Below are 6,000 nucleotides of genomic sequence, written 5' to 3'. Positions count from 1 at the left end.
AGTTTTCCAAAAATCAGATCCCCTTTTTCCTAAGCACACAACTCCCCCAACTCATTTCCATGATCTTATCCTCCCTTCTCATCTTCTCCAACTCACAAATAATTGAAAAGCCTCACATTTCTATAATTTTTACTCTCTTTTCCTCTCACTGTTTTGGTTTCCAAAGTCAAACTGAAGTTTTGTTAACATTTCTCAAACACTTTGCCTTCTCTGGCAAATTTCATCATTAAACCTCAGCATCCCACCAGAACTAAAGACTTACTCTCAAGTTATTTGTTTTGAGGAGAAAAAAATGTCACCTCCAACCATTCTACAGGCCTTTATAAAACCCTAAAAGTTTAAACACCTCACTAAATTCTAGTAAAAATATTAATAAATAATGTAATACAACATAAATTAGGTAATAGGTTGTTTGCTTTATAATGATTTGTAAACTCCTTGAAAAAGAATAATATATCTTCTACCTGTTACTTGTACATCATTCCTTTAAAAATGTTTTTATTTGGGGAGCAGATGTGGCTCAAGCGGTTGAGAACCTGCTTTCCACATGGGAGGGCCCAGGTTTGGTTCCCAGTGCCTCCTAAAAACAAAAAAACAAACAACAAGGAAACAAAGGAAAAAACCAACTCAGGGGAGCCGAAGTGGCTCGGTGGTTGAGTGCTGGCTTCCCACATACAAAGTTCCGGGTTCAATCGCCAGCCCCAGTACCTCAAAAATTAAAAAAAAAAAGTTTTTAATTATTTAAGGAACAAAGCAATGACACAGAATTCAAATATGAGGCAGCAAGAAAGAAACCAGGGTAAGGAGATGAGAGCAGAGGTTCCAATTGGGGGAAGGTATAGAGTTAGTGGAGGTCAGAATGAGGTAAAGCCAGGAGGAATACCCAGAACCAAAAGGTGCTTGTCAAGACTACTTGCTTGAACTGAACCACTGAACTCACACAATTTTAGATGTTCTGTCAGGGACTGGACAGAATGCCTTCATGCAATTCTCAAACAAAATGGAAAAAAAAATTAGAGAGAAAGAAGATGAGGAAGAAGAAAGGAAAGAAAAAAAGAAAAATCAAGTCAGTCAAACCAGTTAGGGGAAAGAATATACAATGGCATTAAGAATATGGAGGGAAGCAGTTGTGGCTCAACTGACAGAGTGTCCACCTACCACATGGGAGGTACAGGGTTCAATACCCACAGCCTCCTGATCCGTGTGGTGAGCTGGCCCTTGTGCAGTGCTGCCGTATACAAGGAGTGCCATGTGGGGTATCCCCCATGTAGGGGTGCCCCACACGCAAGGATTGTGCCCTGCAAGTAGAGACAACCTGCGTGTAAAAAGTGCAGCCTGCCCAGAAGTGGCACCACACACACGGAGAGCTGATGCAGCAAGATGATGCAACAACAACAAAAAAGCAACACAGTTTCCCAGTGCCACATGACAAGAATGCAAGCAGACACAGAAGAACACAAAGCGAATGGACACAGAGAGCAGACTACGGGGGGTGGGAAAGGGGAGAGAAATAAGTAAAAATAAATCTTTAAAAAAAAAAAAGAATATGGGGAGGGAAGCGGATGTGACCCAACCGACTAAGCTCCCACCTACCACGAGAGGTTCCAGGTTCAGTTCCCAGTGCCTCCTAAAGAAAGCAAGCTGGCACAACAGGCAGGCATGGTGAACTGATGCAACAAGATGACATGACAAAGAGACAAAGAGGAAAGACAATGAGAGACACAACAAACCAGGGAGCTGAGGTGGCTCAAGCAATTGAGCACCTCTCTCCCACATGGGAGACCCCAGGTTCGGTTCCCAGTGCCTCCTAAAGAGAAGAAGAGCAGACACAGAAAGCACACAGCAAAACGGACACAGAGCAGACAGCAACCTCAAACAACAAGGGGGACAGAATAAATAAAATAAATCTTTAAAATAAAAAAAAAAGAATATGGGGAGCAGATGTAGTGCAAGTGGTTGAGCACCTGATTCCCATGTACGAAGTCCTGGGTTCAATGCCTAGTATCTCCTAAAAAAAAAAAAGTGTTCAAGAATCAGACTGCTAAATTTAAAAGTGGGCTTTGCCATTTTCTAGCTGGGTGACCTCTCATCCTCAGTTTTCTCTTCTGTAAAATGATGATTATAAGACTGCCTACATCTCATTAGGTTGCTGAGAGGATTTAAATAAGCCAATATACATATAATGCTTAGCACAGTGCCTGGCATACTCATAGTAAGGGATCAACAAGTGCCAGCTCCTCTTGTACATATAGGCTCAACTGCGGAACAATAAATACTCAAACTGGTAAGATGCAAAAGTTGTGAAATAAAATAGGGAACAAATTCAGTTCTCCAACTCAATTAGATAAATTTGTGGGGTGTTGTTTTTTGGGGGGAGGGGGCAAAGAAAAGTGCCATTTTGGTCTCTTTTCAGGTATTTGTTTAGGTTTAACAAGACAAAGAGTATGTACATTAAAATAGTTTAAAGCTGGGAACTAAAAGAAAATGGAGATTGAAGGAGCTGCCATATGGCCCATCTTCTATAAACGCTTTCTAAATCATATGGTCCAATCTCCCTCCTACACTTCCAGGCCATAGTCCACAGACCCTAAAAAATTCAAAATTCCATTATTTGGTATACCATATGGTACAAGTATCAGTCAGGATTCTTCGTTATAAGCAACAAAAACTGGCTCTTGGTGATTTAATTGGGAAAGGAGCATACTGGGTAGCTCAGAAAATTGCTAGAAGACTGGAAAAGCAAGCTTGAAAAAATGGAAAGTTTGGTAGCCAGAAGCCAAGCCAAATGTCACCAGAGAATTAATCTGGGGCGGAGACAACTGCCCATTCCCCAAATCCTATTGCTGACATACAAGTACTGTGGAACCACTAGACCTGGTCATTACTAAGATTCCATTTCTAGTACCTGCACCATTAACTGTGCTGGAAATAGATAAGGCTACAGAGAAAGCAAGGATATAGTCTTTTTAGACTCACAATAAGAAATTCCCGGGAAACGGACTTGGCCCAGTGATTAGGGCCTCCGTCTACCACATGGGAGGTCCGCGGTTCAAACCCCGGGCCTCCTTGACCCGTGTGGAGCTGGCCCATGCGCAGTGTTGATGCGCGCAAGGAGTGCCCTGCCATTCAGGGGTGTCCCCCGTGTAGGGGAGCCCCACGTGCAAGGAGTGCGCCCGTAAGCACGAAAGAAAGTGCAGCCTGCCCAGGAATGGCGCCGCCCACATTTCCCGTGCCGCTGACGACAACAGAAGCCGACAAAGAAACAAGAAGCAGCAAATAGACATAGAGAACAGACAACCGGGGGAGGGGGGGAATTAAATAAATAAATAAATCTTTTTTTAAAAAAAGAAATTCCCTAAACACAAAAGATTCAGATGGTTACCAGTCCCAATTTTTAAGAACTATATCCATTGTTTAACCATTTAATAAAATTATGTATCATAAACACAGAAAATGTTAATGCTATAAAAAGCGTAGAATCGGGAAGCAGACTTGGCCCAATGGCTAGGGTGTCTGCCTACTACATGGGAGGTTCGCGGTTCAAACCTCAGGCCACCTTGATCTGTGTAGAGCTGGCCCATACACAGTGCTGATGCGCACAAGGAGTGCCCTGCCACTTAGGGGTGTCCGCTGCGTAGGGGAACCTCATGCACAAGCAGTGCACCCCATAAGGAGAGCTGCCCAGCGGGAAAGAAGTGCAGCCCGCCCAAGAATGGTGCTGCACACACAGAGAGTTGACACAACAAGATGATGCAACAAAAAAAAACACAGATTCCCAGTGCCACTGATAAGGATAGAAGCGGTCACAGAAGAACACAGTGAATGGACACAGAGAGCAGACAACTGGGGTGGGGGGGAAGGGGGGAGAAACAAATAAAAAAATAAAATAAATCTTAAAAAAAAAAAGTGTAGAATCCAAAATTGTGGTCACATCCTAATTGCCTATCAGTAAAAGCTGTCAGGATTAACTGAAATAATGCATATGAAGATCTTAGCTCAGTATCTGGTGCCAAGAAAGCCTTCAATAAATGTTTATATAAAAAAAATATTGTCACAATAATTTGCTAAAGTCAGGATCCCTGTCATAGGAGTATTTTTTTTTAATATAAGATAATGAATTGCACCTTAAATCCTTGTGGTCCATAGGACATACATCAATGAAGCCAGAATGCTCTCAACTTCCATGGTGCTTGACTCAAGCAGCAACCAGGGTGCTAAGATGCCATCCAAGTGGCATAAGCAGAGCAATGAAGAAGGCTTAAAAAAAAAAAAAAAAAGGCGGCTTAAAGCTCTTCTTGGCTTTGGCTTTGCCTCATCTGTCAAAGCATGTAAAGAATTTTTGAAATGGAAGAAATAAAATGTATCAGTCAGTGTCTATTTACCTATGGGGCAGAGGATATCTGAGCAGTCATCCTTTCTGTAGGGTTCATAGAGGTAAACAGGAAGGAAAAAGCCCTCTGGCCATGTATCTAGTTATTCAAACCTCCTTACTCTTAATAACTTTTAGATCTACAGTATTTAATTTTACTGTAATTAATTATAGTAATTACCATACTTAATATAGTGATTAATTATTGATGTTCTTAATATATCTAGCCTGAGATAAATTTTTCCCTGCCATTTTTAATATCCACTTAAGTGTATATTAAAGATATAAGCAAATATTTTTATTACCACTACTGAGGCTAGCACCCTTCTGGGCCTCAGTTTCTTTACCTGTAAGATGAAGAAACCAGATTAGATGACTTGTAATATCTCTTCTAGTCTTAGATTCTGTGACTCTAAATTAAATAATATCAGTAATATCCTGTTTGTAATTATGCCAAAGTAGAAAAGGAGGAGGAAGCAGGTCTATGTTTTTCTATAAATTTTTTTTTTTTTAATTTCCCTCCCTCCCCCGGTTGTCTGTTCTCTGTGTCTATTTGCTGCATCTTGTTTCTTTGTTCGCTTCTGTTGTCGTCAGCAGCAGGGGAAGTGTGGGCGGCGCCATTCCTGGGCAGGCTGCACTTTCTTTCGTGCTGGGCGGCTCTCCTTACGGGGTGCACTTCTTGCATGTGGGGCTCCCCTACGCAGGGGACACCCCTGTGTGGCAGGGCACTCCTTGTGCGCATCAGCACTGCGCATGGGCCAGCTGCACACGGGTCAAGGAGGCCGGGGGTTTGAACCGCGGACCTCCCATGTGGTAGACGGACGCCCTAACCACTGGGCCAAGTCCGTTTCCCTTGTCCACATTTTAGGCATGCCACAGATATAACCTGTGAATACAAAGGGTGTCTTTCCTCTCCCTGCAAATAATTCCCATAGTCAATTAGTGTCCAATAAAAAAGAAGCCTTTTATTTTTAAATTAGTCCTCTTTGACTCTGAAGTTAGATTCATTTTTATTACTGTTATTTGTAATTTATTTTCCCAAGAATGTATAGCCATAGTTGGTATATATATCTGCTGTTGAACAGTCAGGTTCTCAAGCTCTCTTAATTCTTTACCAGTGAGCAATTACCAACTAAAATAATACCTTTGTCAAACAAAGACAGTCTGATAAATGTTTTTAGAGAACTTATGCCCAGTCCTGTGGCTGGCCCTGTGGAAAAATGCTACAGCAAAATGGGTAAGAGTTTGAGCTTTGGAGACAGTGGACAAGTTACTTAACATCTCAGACCCCTTCCTTTCCTCATCTGTAAAACATCTCCTTCTTAGGCCTGGGTAAGGATTAAATAAATTAACACATGGTAAATTAATCTGGTACCAGGGCTTAGCTCAGAGAAATCCTAAATAAATACTAGATTTTCAGGATACTAAAAAATCACATAATTTTAAAGAACAGCTTAAAAGTCAACAAGAAGTTATCTTATTTTATAAATTAATAATCTAAAGCACAGAAAGGTTAAGTATCCTACCAAAGCTCACACAGTGAGTGAAAGAAAACTAGACACACATATCCTGAATTCCAGTTCAGTGTTCTTCCTACAACATAGGACTGTCAAGTCAAGTTACTGTAAGTC

This window comes from Dasypus novemcinctus, chromosome 5, assembly GCF_030445035.2.
Source record: "Dasypus novemcinctus isolate mDasNov1 chromosome 5, mDasNov1.1.hap2, whole genome shotgun sequence".
NCBI lineage: Eukaryota > Metazoa > Chordata > Mammalia > Cingulata > Dasypodidae > Dasypus > Dasypus novemcinctus.
Note: the sequence above shows the minus strand (reverse complement) of the source record.